Source organism: Centrocercus urophasianus, unplaced genomic scaffold (genome assembly GCF_019232065.1).
Source record: "Centrocercus urophasianus isolate 14NV4802_14NV808 unplaced genomic scaffold, USGS_Curo_1.0 seq_73, whole genome shotgun sequence".
In the NCBI taxonomy this organism is placed as follows: domain Eukaryota; kingdom Metazoa; phylum Chordata; class Aves; order Galliformes; family Phasianidae; genus Centrocercus; species Centrocercus urophasianus.
In genome coordinates, this window is record NW_024885344.1 from 12028672 (window position 1) to 12045805 (window position 17134).

The following is a 17134-nucleotide window of genomic DNA, read 5'->3' on the forward strand; positions in this document are numbered from 1 at the left end:
AACACATTTGCCTATTTATACACCAGATAATACTGGGGGCTTTATTTATTGACTGATACTCAAACCTTTCTCCTTCTCTGCTTTCAACTGATAAGCACCTTGCTGGCAGCCAAAATTGTCAACACCTACTTGGTGCATGCATGACCTGGTACTTTCTAGTATTACATGTCTATTTTTAATATTATAGTCCGCATCATTTTGCGGTTCTCAGTGTATGACATGCCTTTCCTCCTCTGCACTGATGAGGGCTGGAAACATTGCCTTAGCAGCGAGTTTCATTAGCAGATTTCTCCTTTTTGGTCAGTATCCTTAGCAAAAGCATTGCAAGTCCCCAGATCCACAGTCTGTAGGTGTTACCCAACTCCATTACTTCCTCTTTGAATAAAATTGCTGAACTCCCATTTGAGCCAGCTCCTCCATCACTTGACACTTCATATACTATCCCTCATCTTATCCAGCTTTAATAATTATTTCCATGTGGCTGCTTTCAGGTACTTTACTGAAGTCCAGACTTTGGATATGCTGCATTTTCTCCCGGAGATTTGCGGATTGCTTCATCAGTAAGAGCTGCCAGGGTAGTTAGGCACAGTGTCTGGTGAATCCATGTCACATTTTATACCACTTACCTTCATGAGCTCAAAGGACTTCACTGCAGAATTAGAAGTCTTTATTTATTCACTCAAAGAAGAAGTTTTATCTACTATTTACATTAACTGATGTGTACTTGTTCCAATCTCCTTTTCTCCTTTTTTATTCACTTGCTCTCCTGGCTGTATTTAAGACTACATTCAACGTCAGACTCCACGTCTGCAGACCCATTTCTTTCCCATATCATTAGACTAGAGAATGCTCTCCTTCCTTACCTTCGCACAGCCTAACCCAGCTTGAGCTTTCTCAACATTTACTTTATCCTCTTTCTTTTTTACATCCAAGAGAGCTTTTGCTTTTTCTCTCCATTCTTTGCAGTTTTTCAGTTTATTTCTACTACAGCCTTTTTTCAGGGCAATCACTCACCCAGGAACGCATTAGCCTTTCACACAAAAGACTACACAGGCCTTGCCATAACTAGAGGCATTAATCCCTCAGTCCTTCTCCAGAAAGATAAAATCTCATGAAGACAACTTCCAGGACAATGCTTGGTATTACCGAACCCCTCTATGATGTGGACAAGTGGTTGCTGTGCCCCTGGGCTGGACTGAGCTTCTTTATGGTGGAAACCGCAGCTGCTAGCTCAGGTGAAAGGCAGGAGCATCACTGTCCATTTCCAGTGAGAAAGTGGTCTCCATCATTTCCTGCTGCTAAGCCTTATGTTGTATTAGTGCTTTCAAAGTTTAGTGGAACTGATCTGTCTTCTCAGCTGGGATTCATGCTTCATTTCAGTCTCTCTAGATGGTGATACCACCTCAGCCAAATCTATTTTTATAATCTGTGTTACATTCCCTAGCCCTGAGCTCATAGTAACGGGAGAAATGACCTGGAATACTGCTCCGCCAGTTCTGGCTGACAGGGGAAAACCAAGGGCTCTGGGTAATGGAAGAGCATCGAGGTGAGAGAAAACAACTAAAGAATTCACAGAATCAGCAAAAAACGAGAGCTCTTCTACTTGGAACCCTTTATACACAACAGAGCACTCAACTAGGCTCAGCTGTTTCCATAGGAATATCCTTTCACAAGCTCCCTTTTGCTTGTTCTCTTCCAAAGCATACCCCAAAATTGCTGCAACATGCACCAGTGTAAAAAGTGATAAGAAAAAAAAAAGATAACTTTTTCACCGTCTGATATTCTCTCACTCCTCTGATTTTCTAACTATCTTAAGCCTTTTTTCTTGTCAGCCTTTTCAAAGTTGGAAAAAAGAAAGAGAAATATTAAAAAAATCATTCCATATAATTAAACTGTATGAATGGAATATATATTTTATATATATATAAATATTATATATATATATATATAAGAGATGCTCGTTTCACTGCTACAGCATCTGGGTTGGGGAGAAAGATTAGCAGCAGTAACACTGAGGTAAAAGAGGACTGAACATCATGCTGATATCTCTTTATATGCATAGCACTGAGGTATTTAATCTTCTGGGCATGTTATCCAATAGAAACAAAGGATCACCAACCTTCTAATCATGAAGACTGAGTACAAGTACAAATTGTACAAAGAGCATCAAACCAATTACCTCACAGTACAAAGTATAAGTATGAGCAAATCAATCATTAAAACTATGTTAGAAAAAAATGGAATGATGGGAAAAAAGAGAAATCTACCTACACTTCAAGGCAAAAGAGTGTACTCAAACCAGGATGTCTGCTAGGCTTGAGAAGTGCTCTCTGCCTCAAAATCCCAAAGAATTAAAAAGAAAACTCCCAGCAATTTTCAAACTCGTTTCTATAACCACCCAGTTCAGATGCAGGATTGATAACATTCATTTTACTTTGTACATAAAACAGCTCTATGCCGGACAACATAATGCAGAAACTCAACTGATAACTAAGGGATTCAGCAAGGGATTTCTAAAACCTTGCTCTATATAGACACACTTTGTGTACAAGACCTGGTTTTGTTTCTAAAAGGTGCCATAGGCTTACCTGACTAACTGCAAAGCCACTGCCATTGTTACCCAGTGCTAATAGGAGAAATGCTGACAACCACCTGTCTACACCACGAAGACATCAGCTACCAAAGGGAAAAACGTTAATTTACAAACCTACCTAAGGGACAAAGCTAGCTGAGAGATATAGGTATACTTAATGTGGCAAGAACATGAGTAATTTGTCCACATTATGCTACAGAGTTCATATCAATTCATTCGAAGCTACAAAAGAAAATTAAACCGGCACAAGGAAATTTGAAGCTGTCCTACCTCACTTCTTCCAAACATACATGGTGCTGTATGCATGGAAAAAGTCTGTTCCTTACTGCGGAGTCGGCAGCCAAGATTTGTGAGGACTGCCAAAAGTATGGCTCATTTCTAAGCCACTGCAGTTCAGCACTCAACCTGTCCAAGCGGAGCATAACTGATTTTTGCATCCAACGAAGGAATGATAGGACAAGAGGAAATGGCCTTAACTTGCACCAGTGGAGTTTTGGGTTGGATACGGGGAAGAATTTCTTCTCAAAAAGAGTGGTGGGGCATTGGAGTAGGTGGCTAAGGGAGGTGGTGGAGTCACCATGCCTGGAGGTGTTTAAGGAAAGGACAGATGTTGTACTGAGGGACATGATTTAGTGGGCAATATTGGCAGTAAGTGGACATTTGGACTAGATGACCTTAGAGGTCTTTTCCAACCTTAATGATTCTGTGATTCTATGATTCTAAGGGTTGATCCAGAGGAGAAGTGCTTCTTTCAAACATCACGTTGTATTCCCAGACTAGTTTGTTGCCTTTGTTTGTTTGTTGCCAGTGGGAAATAGCTGCAGAATACATTCATCATTCGTTATCTGACATTCCTCCTTGTCAGTGCATCAGGGCTCAGAGCCAAATGACTGAAACTGGTCACAACTGAGAGAAAAGGGGATGATAAAGCTGCATGTGCCAGAAGAACTCTGCATTACTGGCCATGGAGGGGAGACACCTGAAAGCCAAGAACAGCTTCTGATGCAACCAACAGATCAGCTGAAAATGCACAAACAACATCCAAAATAGGACACATTTCAAAATCCAGACCTTTATTTTGGAAGAGCAATGGGCCATGAACATTACATAGATCATCCAAAGGGAATTGTTTTTCCTAACAGGACAGGCCGCTTAGCTGTTGCATGAAAGCTGCCAGAGTCCTTTATTTATCTCAGCCCTGACACTGCCTGCATCCTGTACAGAAAATCGTACCATCAGAGATAACAACCCTACACCAAACTGCTCCCGGAGTCTGAAAGCGTCTTTTCTTTTGACCCGATTCCACCTCTGGAGACTATTGGAAGGTTCAAGAATCTCCTGTTAGGAGAGGATTCCATCTCTGTTTTTCCTTAATAGTTCTTTGTCCTATGAAAGCTACAGATTAATTTGTGAACCAGATGAAATCTTGCCAGGGTTATTCCCTGACGTAGGACAAACATACATAGGACAAAACTGGGGATTTGAGAACAACAGCTTTTTCCCCAAAGGGAAACTACCTGCCTTGCCCAATTCATTTCTCTGTGTTACTTTCCTCCAATTTATTGTTCATGAATCGCGCAGTACCTTTGCACTTCCTTTTCTTAGTCTAATCTGGCAAGACTGCAAGCTCTCTACGGTAAATGTCAAGTACGGAGCCAGCATTTTGCACAGGCTCAGATGGAGCCTTGGGGAGGAGCAGCAACTCAAATGAATCTACTGAGAAAGACACATAACAGAGGGAAAGAATTAATACACTTCTCAGAAAAATCTCCATTCTGGACTTCACACATCTTGTGCTTTTGTAATCTGAAATACTATCTGTTTGCATTCAATCCTCTTTTCTAAACAATTCTATCTCCACAGAGTTGTTTGAGAACATGGTTATGTCAGATAAAACAACTGCTATGGATACAACCGCATATCACATACAACAAAACACAGAGATGGAAGATGGAACTCTTCTGCGGCAGTTCGAAGAAATGCAGTGAACACCGAGTGAGAAATGCTGAATGTTCTCAAATTCCATTGCCATTAATTTGTAAGAAATATCTTGGAGGATAAGGTTTCTGAAGTTTGCTTGCAGTCCAAAAAACACTATCAATAAGGTATACAGAAGAACACAAATGAGCTCTAAGAGCATTTTTGGCATCTCATTTTCCGTGGGTTTTTAATGTCAGATTGAGTTTCAGTTTTTTCTCAGAAGTTTCACCCTCGCCCTTTTCTATTCCATTAACTGCCTCTTTGTACTTCAGCTCCACTTCTCATCTCAGGGCTTCAGAATGTGTTACAAGTCTTAGCGTATTAAAACAAACCTATTTTGGAAGTAGATAAGTACTGTATAGGCATCACACAAGTCCAGACACAGTGATTAAATACCAGCAAGTCAGTCTCACAATAGATTAGCGGCAGTGCCAGAAACAGGATCCAGAATGCCCAACTCTTTCCTCTCAGCTTCCCTTTAAGTCAAGACAAAAGGCTTTGAAATAAGAAAAGGGCTAAAACATGCCAGACATCAAGCATTCATGATTATCTGGTTTACATGAGCAGGTTGAGCAAAGGCCCCTCCTATGAGATGCTCACAGTGCTCAGCACAGTGCGCTGTAAAGCAGAATGCTTAGTACTGAGACATGCTGTTGGATGCTGCACGTATGGAAACGGTAAGTCAATTAAGACATCCCATTTAATTAAGTGCAACTGATTTCTTTTGAGAGACGTAGCCAGAAATCCTGTCTTTAATCCTGTACAAAATTAGTATCTAACCACTGTTAACAATTTTGGTTCTGCACAGTATAAGATAATCTAAACATGCCATTGGCAGCTCTAAGCTGACCTGCAGCAGTATCTTAAATGTAATTGCTGAGAGTTTGGAAGAAGTTTCAGGATTTTACATCTAGATACAGCCACCCTTCACAATTTAATTTCTAAGAAAAGTATATAGAAAACCAGTAAGAGCCCAGCAGGACTGGGGAATTCCTGTCACTGCTTGTTCACACAGCCTGACTTTGCACACTGCAGAACTGCATGTTGCCTGGTAGCATCCCCTGAAACTTGATAAGCACATCCTCAGAGACAGAAAGGGTGATAAAACACCTAATTAAACAGAGACAAAAACATATTTGTTTGAACATAAATACATAACAGTCATCAACTGTCAATGCTTCTTTGATAAAGTGCCTCATCTTTCTCTCTCAGCCTCTAAGGGTTTTCCCAAGCCCTCAGGGAGCCTCAAATACTTTGTTATACTGGGAAGACACCAAATCTTGAATTTTGTTACGTCTGCATTTCCAGCTTGATCCATAATCCACAAGTAAGTTATCCAATGTTCATGCACAGGATTGAAAACGAGCTCAAATCTGAAGACAACACTACTGAAATTTGTCAGTAATGCACATACAGCAATCTGTAATAAATAACAAGTAACTAAATTTTCTAAAAAAAAAAAAAAAAAAAAAAAAAAAAAAAAAAAATGTGCCTGAGGCTTCTATTACTGCTTCCAACCTCAGTCCCCAGACTAAGGCAACTGTCACTAAGGCAATTCTTCCTAGCAAACTGGGAACTAAACAGTTCCCAGAGAAATAGGGAGATTAACGTGCACAGAAAAAAAGCTGTTTGATTTAAACACCCTCTAATGCAGAAGTACCCAACGGAGAGTTATTACAGGACCAGCACCTCAAAACCACTACCATGTACAGGAAAAACTGTTAGATAAAATATTCAAGGAATTTTGAAACAGATACTCTAGAAACAAACTTGAGGACATAAGGCTTCCTCCACGCATTCCACAACCTCCAGCTACAATTAACTTCTCCATATCTCAGATACTGTCAGAAAATATAGGACCCAATCTCTTCATAATTATAAAAGTGAACAGGATTGACTACAGAATGAAATCTATCTTACTGAGGCTTATTCAGGATTTTCCACCTGCTCCCACTGAGAGTGATTAAAATGGGTTTTTAGAGCTGTCAACACAGATGCTGACAAAATGTTGCCTCCTACAACAGTGGCAAAGCAGGAGCAAAACTGCTGCGTATTTGATCAATCTTTCTTCATTTCCAGTAGAAGCCAGCAGACGAGAGTATCATCAATCAGTTTTATTTCCAGGTCATCTTTACTTCACACTTCTGTCTTGAAAGCAAGTCAAAATTCATCTGCAACTTCAACACCATCAAGTTATGCCTGAGAAATACGTGGTGTTTTTCATATGCAGATGCAAGAAGCTGTGTTATAACATAATGAAAATTTAAAGCTCAGGAAATAGTTCAGTACAGAAAAGCCTTCCTCGCTACAGCAGGGGTATAGAACAATCCAGGAATGTATTTCTGGACTCCTGGAAGGAGTCCAGTGTTGCAGCCAGTGGGTGGAGAAAAGGAACGGGGGAAAGGAGGTTATTAGGTCACCTAATCCGAGCCCCAGTGAACACCGCTAAGCTTCACTCTTCTTAACGCATCTTTTCTGGCACAGAATCTTATCACCTGCACAATTTAATTTTTTACTTCTGCTCAAACAAGTAACAGAGTTGGTTTTTTTTATTATTTAGTTAATTATCGGAGAGTCCATTATCCAGGAATATTGGCAAATCAGTGACATATTACCTATAATTTTCCCTTTCGTTAGGGACATCTGGGATGTTTGAGCTCCCTTCAAATGTTTTGACCAGCTCTATCATTTGCTGCCTGGCCTTGTTTCTATTTCCTGGAAGAAGCTGAGTGTGGGGAGGCTGAAGAGCCCTTAAGGATAATCTGGCTAAAGATAACATCACTTTGTAGGCGTAACTTTTGTCCTGGAAGCTATTAAAGGCATGTTACCTCAAAGGGCCACCTGGGATGAGGCACACCCAGGAAATGGCTAGGAGAAAAAGGAGAGAGTGGCCACAGTCTATGCTAAAATCACCTTGGCTTTGGCTCTGACTTTTCCCCCTTTCTAATGTGAAATACATTCTTTGTACCGTGAAATTCTTTAGATATTAATGTCTAAGAGTTGATCATCCAAAAGTAAGCCAAACAGCAACTACTTTTATGTTAAGAAAGACAGCTACTTTCTCTACTACATAAGAATTTAGAGAGCTTATTTATTCATCATGGCATCCATCTCTCACCATTTATTCCTAGCAGCCCTCTGGAATCCTTCATCTCAGCAGCAGGCATCAGGCATGGTGGTTCCCAATGTGCACATTAACACAACAGTGAACCAAGGACATTTCCATCTAACAGCACTTGAGGAACCTATCAATACAAATCATGTCTAGTTTGTTGCTGGTTTTTTTTTGTTTTGTTTTGTTTTTTTAAACCTGCTATTCCAATCCCAGCTTGGATCCAGGAAAATGTTTTCATCATTAAAGAACAAATAACAAGGAACTAGAAATTTCATCATATATAATGAAAACGTTTGGAATACCAACTGTTTTCAGTTTCCCATTCAAACTGGGATCAGTTTCAAAAGATAGCTTCCAAATGGATATCTTCTTTCATCTACTGAGCTAACCACTCTCTGTTCTGTAGCAATTTATTGCAGATTTTCATAATTACCGGATCTCAGGATATATTTAGATAATAACCACATTCGCATTTAATTTTTTTTTTTTTTTTTTTCCTCCTAGAAGATGAAGTGCTGCAAATGGAACAGACTCAAATCTGAAGCCTGTGGTTGTAAGAAAATATACTGGGGAATACTTGTCCTACGTGAAAGTTCTATACTCTCCAGAAAACATCAGCATCTGTTCTCTCATTTCTTAGTGTCTGCATTTATCCCACATACTTTTGCTTAACTTGCAAAGCAACAGAATGTTCCAAGCAATTCAGAGCTTCATACCTTACTGCGAGTTTTTTTGAACCTAAGAAAATTCTTTTATATAGGTATATCTAGGATGGATTCTATCAACATCTAGGATGGATTCCAAAAGACATATATCTGATTAAAATAGCTTACATATCAATTCTGGTGTTTTAAATCATCGAGTTACCAAAGTCTGAAAGCATCTAAAACATCTCTTGGGTAGAAGAAGGCCTATTTTTGAACACTACTACCCCCAGGGCAATTAGATAAACTTCTGTAACAGCATATAGGACAGTTATGAAATTTTCCAAAGAAAGAAAACACAGTCTTCTGGGATGACAGCAACACGAGAAATGTCAGACTAAACATACATTTTTGAGACAAGATGTAAGTAACTAAACAAAGCACCCAAGTGCCGTCTCATCCTTAAAGAGCATCTGCCCTGTTTTCTTTGGAAAGCCTAAGCTAAGCTCTACATCCCCATGATCAGCTCAGCAACTGCTACTCCACCTTCTTCCATAAATATACTTCACAGAAGCAGGAGAATGGGTTCATTGTTGACTCAGTAGTATCCATTCCGTCTCTTCAAATATTTTCCATTTGGTTTTTGTTGCTGTTTTGGGTTGTTTGCTTGGTTTTTGTTTGTTTGGGGTTTTAATTTTATTTTCCTCCCCTTGTTTTCCTTCTGTATTTGAAAATACAATATCAAGTGCATATCCTAGTATTTCATGCTGCTGGCTATAAGCAGATGGCCAAATCATTACTGAATGGCTTTAATTGGTGCAGAGATGAGCACTTATTAATTCATACTATTTTCAAAGTATCTCATGCATTCTCACCGTTGTTACAGAAATTAGAGGAAAAGATCTACATTACTTTCTGCCTTATGAGATGAAGCAACTCAGCCTAAAATATGAAAACTTGTACACAACCTGCTTTCTACACTACTCTACTGGTGCGTGCCGCAAAGGAAATGGTCTATGCCAATGTTTCTCTTGACAAAACTGCTACCAAAATGATGAAGCAAGCTCTGGTTTTGGATGCATGGTGAAAAATACTTAATATTCCTTAAAGCTTAACTCTAGCAATGAAGTTCCCAAACTCCTGCAAAGGCTAACTAGTTCACCTATTATGGAACTAACCAGTTTGTCAAGGGAATGAAACATCCACATTTCCCACAGACTTCTGTGCATATGTTAATGGATCAGTACCTCAAATATATTAAAGTCATTTACACACCCACTTACAATAGATTGTTTTAAAACTTGTCCTTAATACAGAACCAGTTGTATTGTGAAGTTGAATTCTCTGTTTTCAACTTTATAAATAAATAGAAGTAATTTAGCGTCCACATAAGATTTTCTGTGGATTATTTATTGGGCGACTGAAAGTGAGGATGGAATTACAAAGAAGTACATACACCTGCTCATTTACCTTATCTGTAAGACAAGAGATCCTTTTAAATCTATTTAACAACTGCTACAAGTCCTAAATAATGCTAAAGACTCTCAAAAGTGATGGATGCAAGTTAGGGACTGTGTAAGTCAGGATCCTAGAACAGCATATTCTGAAAAATAGACATTTTCTCTTTACAGGACTACACGCAAAAAAGCATTTACACTCAGCAAGAGCATGGCTCAGCCCAAACCTACCTTTCTTCCTCATTTTCAAGCCATTTAATCTGCACAACAAAGGTTAAAAATAATCATATTTGATATAGTGTGTTACTTGGGGCTTTACTTACAGATTTTCCTCTAGAGTAAATAATTTTCAGGTAAGTATAGGTTGAAACGCAAGGGAGGGGGAAGGGTGGTGGTGAAGAGAAAAATGCCTGAAAGATGTTAATTTTGTTTCACAAACAAAACTAGGGTGTCTTTAACACAAAGTGACTTTTGAGTTGGTGCTTTTGTCCAAAGAAGAAAACCTTAGCTGTAGCAGAATTGGCATTTCATGTGTAGTTCTACAATCTACTGTTTAAACGTAACTATGCAGGCCAAATCAACCCATATGTTTCACAATCAGATGCTCAAAGGATAACTGACTTTCCATGCTCTCAGTTGCTAGTGGTGCAGTAGGGAGCATGAGAAGACATGAGATAAGACAGAATTATTCTCTGATGCAGACTCATCCGGTTTACCTTTGAGAACTGGAAAGCTCAGAACTATGATACAGCTCCATATGTTGGCCATGGGGATAACATAACAAAACAGTCTATCAGTGGTTTTGAGGAATGAAGGTCATTTCCTCGCGCCACCGTCCTGAGAGGACAGAGCCATCCAGATGGAACATAAGACACTGGATTTGGCTACAAGGCTCCACGTTTCCTCATTTCATGCCTTTCCATCGCTTCTAATGTCCCAGAAACACAGCTGCTGCTGTGCAAACAAGAGGAAACAAATCCTGCCAAAAAGCTTACCTGTCACACCAGATGCAAAGGCTATGCCTCCCTGTTCCTCAGTGTTGGCTTACACTTGCTCACGCTCTTCATCTCCCTCCTCTCCCCTCACAGATGTATTTCACTGCCCTGTTTACAGAGAACTTTGGCCTGCAACAAGGTACACTCCCAAATCAACAAAAATCCATGAAACCACAACACTGACAGCATCTCTACAGCAAAACAGTAGAACATTCAGTATGGGGGTCCTTAACAGCTTTTCTACAGAAATATGTAATGCTGTCTGGGCAGCGTACGCCCTGCATGTTGAGCACACCACAATATGGCAGAAAAAAAAAACAAAAACACATTTAATTTAGCCTGTGTCTGCCAGAGCTTAACTGCCCTTGTAAGTCTCTGTAGTACTCTGCAGTTACACGTGCCATGCAGCTCCCCAAAACGTCTTTGGAAGACTATTCAAGCTTGCTAGATCTATTCATTTCACTCTCCCCCAAAAACTTATCCCCCACAGCATTGCTAACCTGGAGCTAATGGAAGGAGGAGGGAGGTGACAAAGAAAAACTCAGAAACCTGAAGGTTGTTTGGAATTTATTCCCTTGAACATTTCACACAATTGAACAAATAATGTCTTGATTTCACAGCAACAAGAAAACCAAGTATTACATAATTTAAGGAGACAAACACCCAAAACAAAAACAGGTTAAAAACAACTGCATAAATAAAAATCTTCAACGAAGCTATACAACGGAGACATGAAGCCTTTCTGAGCACTAATTGTCTCACTTGAATATCAACTATCCCTACTTCATACAAACTCCCTCCATTTCTCTGAGGGAAACTTAATCTTCTCAGAATGGTTCTTTCTTAGATTCTACTTTTCAAAACAAAACAAACAAACAAAAAAAGCCCCAAAAACGAACCCACAGATGTTATAATTCTGTAATTAAAAAAAAAAAAAAATCCAACACCTTTACACAGCGTTCTTTTTCTAAGTTTAATGAAACTCTTAAAAGTGCCCAGAAAAATTCATATCACCCTTCAGAAATTACACATACAAGCAATAAACAAATATTTCAGTGGAACAAGTCTACAGGTCTGAAAGCTAGAGAGAAAGGTGGAAGAGGGAGGTATTTTACTCCCAAGAAAAAGTGTTCTTAGCAGGATCCAGCCATGAGCACAAACCAACATCGCTGCTATTTTGTAAACCCTTTCTCGGTCCCCAGATCATTTTCTTGGGTTTTTCAGTGAAGCTCTATTAGGTCAGCTGCTTCTCAACCCCTTAGAACAAATAAACCAGCAATTCATGTCTTTGCTTTTCCAAATTTTCTGGGCTTCAAATTCTTTTTTCATTCACACCAAAGTCACCCAAATCCTGATAAGAACACCGACAAGGAACATGATGGACTGGGAACAGTCAAGCACATCCCCAGGAGAGTTTCCTGGCTTGCTACTGAACAATGATTCACTGGGCACTGAACCTTGGTCCTAATCATGCAACCCACACGCTCTCCTCAGCTTCCAAAAATACAGGGGTCTGATTCTTAAGTTTACACTTTAAATATTCCAGCTCAGAAAAATAAATCTGGCATTAGATCTCTCTGGAGCCGTATGAGGCCCTGTGAAAGGGTTCGTTACCTTGTGCCCTGTCCTGCAGAACACAACTCCACCGTGCCTCCAAACAGAAAACTTCAAGGCACGGTAGAAGAGGAACTACCTTTCGTCTCAGTTTGGTGGTGCATCTTGAAACATGATTTTTTAAAATTATTTTATTATTTTGTGGAGCAGAGGAGGAGGGGGAAGGTGTATGGATGTGTCTGTAAATGCAGGTTAGCGGTTTCAAATGAAGGCTCCACAAAAACTCCACAAACTGAGCAGTATGCCACAGAGTTAGCTTACTGTATTGGTGGTAATGCAGTGTTTATGACACATCAAATTAAAACAAGTATGAAAAACAAATCTGAATAATAACAAAAAGGAGTGGCCGAGTGGAAGCCTTCGTGAAGATATGTTCATACGCACAAGTAAACCGTTTTGCTTTGAGATGAAATATTTTCAGAAGGCACATTCAATGTATATAGAACTGTTAAAGGGACAACATCAATGAACAAGAAGACAGTTTATATACAGAAATGCATACAAAAATGATTTGTACTTCCTTAGGCATAGAAATATGTGCAAATAATACTGTATGCATTCATAAAGATTTGTGTAAACTCAATGGACAGCCACGATCCTTTTGAAAATGGGGCTCAAATAATTTACTTGAAAGGGCATAGCATTCAGAGGAAGCAACCACCACTTTCTAGATTACCTGATCACCAAAAGAGCCCTCTCATTTAAGTGTCCACTTTTGCTTATTAAATGCAACACATTACATGTTTAAGAGTCTACCATAAATGGTTTGCTCATAACATTGCTCCCTGAAAATGTTTAAGGCACATCCCATAAGAGGATTTCTAACCTTTCATATTGCACCCATCTCATATATAGGATATACTTTTGCGACTGTAAAGCAGGAGACCTAACACCTCTACTTTGAATTGAAATTTTCAGGTTTGCATACTACTTATAGTGAGTTTCTTACATTTTTTGCAGCTCAAGTAACTATTGCAAAGATCTCATGACTTGCATTTTATTGCTGAGAGTTTTTGAAGCAAGAGTTTCCCTAGCAGGTCTTTTCTTTATGAAATTCCTACTGCTGATAGGGTCAGAAATGTACTGCTGTGAGAACACAAGCCTGGAATAGGAAACACAACAAAACATCACTACCTAAAGCTGCCCCAAAGAGCATTATGATAAAGCAAAGACTGTTCCAAGTCCACCTGTCAAGAAAGAGCTGAAAGTTTGAAAATGTGTTCTTACAGACCTTTAGAACAAACAGAAAAAAAAAGCATTTACATTAAAAGCACATTCAAATCATATAAAGTACTGTAAATAATATTCAAAAAAATCCAAGACACAGTGGTTACAGATTATGAAAGGGAGAGACAGTTGAGGAGCAAAGTGTTTTTTTCCCCATGGTAACAGCAGCAATTTTGGCACAAAGGCAAACGCAGAAGATAGAAAGAGGCAGACAGAGTACAGAGAAGAATTACAGAATCTAAGACAAGCATGCCACAGTTGAGCAGAACCAAAAGCAAAGTACCAGCTTTCCCCAGCTTCCCTTCCCAGGAGAGAATGGCATCAACCACCTCAAAAGCTTGTTGCCACTTCCCCATCGAAAGGGGCTGATCAGTACTGCAGGAGCCAGTTAGAACTTAACTCCCTGAAAACATCCCTGTGACACTACATAAGATGTCACGTGGGCTCCCTGGCAAACCAGGCAAACCTTTGTAAGAACGATGTTTCTAGAAGACTGCTAAAAACCTCAACTTGCTTCTCACAAGTTGTACCCTATAACTGCAGTCACTGCAATACAAGGGACAGACAGCCAGTGAGGGACTGACATCTTTAGCAAAGTTAATGCATGCCTGTCAGGTTAGTACGGCATCACAAGAAAGTGCTTGTTGGGACCAACTGTACCTAAGCTGACCAAAGCTGCTGAACATCATTTTGAGTTCAAGCAGATTTTAATTATTAATCTGGCTACAAAAAGAAGAGCACAGATTTGGTGGTAAAGGAGGTACTGAATGTAGGGGGAAAACCTGGAAAATTTACATTTGTTTGGGATTCTGTGGCAACTAAGAAGCAGGCCTGCCACAACTTGTCGTAATGGTCACTGAACGAGCTAATTCAGGACTGAATTTAGCTCAGAGGGTACAAAACTTAAAACCAGGGGGCTTTTGTCTTGTGCACTGCTTAACTGATGTTTCTGCTCTACACCTTCCTTTTGCATTCTAAGCTATCTTGAGAACTCCATCACAAATTAAACCTACGCATTTCACACTCTTATTTCACTTAATCGTTTCAGAGGCAAATTACACTCCTCATCAACATCTGCCTCACTAGTAAGACTGACTCAGATCTCAAGGTATGAAATCAGTACTGCCCAACCTCAGCCGCTGGTTCTTGCCTTAAAAGAGGCCAAAGAGTTTTCAGATATACAACCAGTTCATGGTAAGTCTACTGAACGGGTAAAGTTGGAGCGTGGGAAACTATCTCCAGATCAGAGAGCTTTTTGCTTAAGGTATTCTTGTATATTTCAGTGAAAGCAGAATGCCTATAGTTTCTCACCTAGAGAAGTTAATAAATTACAAGAAAGCATATATGCACATAGTTCAAAGTCAGTAGTTAAATAAAGATGCAATCTTAGAGACTCCCTTTGATTATTCAGAAATAGTATCCTATTCTTCCACTGTATCATGAAGTTTTGCAATTCAAAAGCTGAGGTTTTGTGGGGTTTTTTGTATGTTTTTTTTTCAGGCCATACAAAATGGTAAACACAATGCAAGTTTCCTGATCTACTGTGCAAAAACTGGAGCTAAAGAGAGGTACTACAGCACATGACCGTTAAACTGACTAATGGAGAACTGGCCTGCCTTAATGACACTGCAGCTTGCTTTTAAAATATATGGCATTTAGCCTCCCCTCCTGCTTCTTAACCCTTGTTAATCCAGTAGTTTTAAAATATACTTACAACTTGCTTCATAAAGAAAATGAGATCTCAGCTATGAATAATATTTTCTAGCAGAAAAGGGGAGACAACAGAACCAGAAGGTAACTCTTCAACCGTTAAAGGTGTTTCAGTCATGCACACACAACAACATGTTACACTGCCTTAAAGATGAACTAGCTTCATCCAGCTGAATATGCCCTAATGATGTACTTTGCAGAGTACAAGAGCCAAAGCTTTAAAGCTCCAAAATATTTAAAAACAATGCTACAGTTAGGCACAGCAAACTGGAGACCTAGATTTCAAGTCTTGCTGTTTGATAAAATGGTGTCTGTTCTACTTTTCTTCTCTAGAAATATTACAGCTCTTGTAACTGTGCCATCGCAGGTGCCAACTATGTCACCAGTACATAAGGAGAGATGGAAATACCTGGCCTAACATTTGTCCTACTTACTGATCACATAGATGCTGTCTGCTGAAGGCTCATCTAGAAATGCAAATAATTAAATTTGATCTGTTGGAAGGACTAAATCAAGGAAAGGAGACCGACAGCAACAGTACTGAAAAACTAACTGATATACACAGCTAAACTCTCTTTCTTCCACTTCTCATCACCAATAGCTTCAACCCACAAGTCACTTTTCCTATAATATAGTCTGTGAATTAACAGCTCCAAGAAATATCTTTTTCACACATGTTAAAAAATATGCTCTATATTAAAAAAATCGTAAAACCAAAAACTCTTCACCTTTAGAGTAAGCAATTTTAAACCTAGCCTACAGTACAAAAAAATGCTGTCATTATCCCACCTGCCATTGGCATTCTGGACCTGTCATTTTTCATTACATTTTTTCTCTCCTTCATTCTGCCATATGGAAATTCCACGCCATTAACAGACAAAACAGCGAGTGTAACTACACTTAAAGAGTCAACAACACACAGTAAGAATGACTTTCTGTGTTCAGTTACCATCTTAGAAATGCTTGTAAGAATATTATGTCACATATAAGCCTGATTTTTATCTGCCTGTATGTTTTTAATGTTTCTTCTCAATTAGCACTGTGAAGACATTCATTTCTAAATTTTTCCTCTAAGTATGTTCTCCCTCTAAAAGCACCTAATTTCCTGTTTTCATAGCGTTCTAGAACCAATATTAAAACTAAATCTCTTCCTGACATCACCAAGTGAGCATGTAGGGGCTGGGCAAACGAGCGTTTGTAGCAGAGTCACTTCTCCCATGTTAGAAGGAATTAGAATTTTAACTTAATAGGCAAAAATACTTCACAGTAAGACACACACATTCACTACCTCGTTCCCAAAGCCATGGCCAGGAGCAGCACAGAATCTGGCAGTAGGGGAAAAGCACCATGACCTGTCAGCACCACGAAATTCAAGAAGATTAAGGAATCCCATCCCATTAGCTGTCACAGACACCCAGAATTCCAAAGGAGACACAATCCAGAGATAATGGGATCTTCCCATTCAAGTACCAGATTAGTGAACAGAAATTTGGGAGAATGAGAAACCACTCCCAAATTTCAGGCAAACACAGAAATCCAATTTTAGAATTATTCCAGTGTATCAGAACTTGTAACTTGAGTCAACATTGAAGTACATACAGTACAGACAAAGCCTCTTTATCTGGGTCCACTCAGAGGAGACCCTTAACTGAGGATCTGTGTTTTCCTGGAACTATTTCAGACAGTATCCTTTAAAGAAATGAGAATATCTAGGCCCCCAAAGCCACAATGCAAAATAACATATTGAGAACTTCACATAACACACAAAATTCACACAGCACCCCAATTCACACGAGTTG

The 17134-nt window shown here is 39.3% G+C and overlaps 1 protein-coding gene across 10 annotated transcripts in view; it reads right to left on the minus strand.

Annotated features, from left to right (window-relative positions):
• The window catches only part of MICAL3 (microtubule associated monooxygenase, calponin and LIM domain containing 3), a 154633-nt gene that overhangs the window by 50218 nt on the left and 87281 nt on the right, over positions 1-17134 (minus strand). The window lies entirely within an intron of this gene.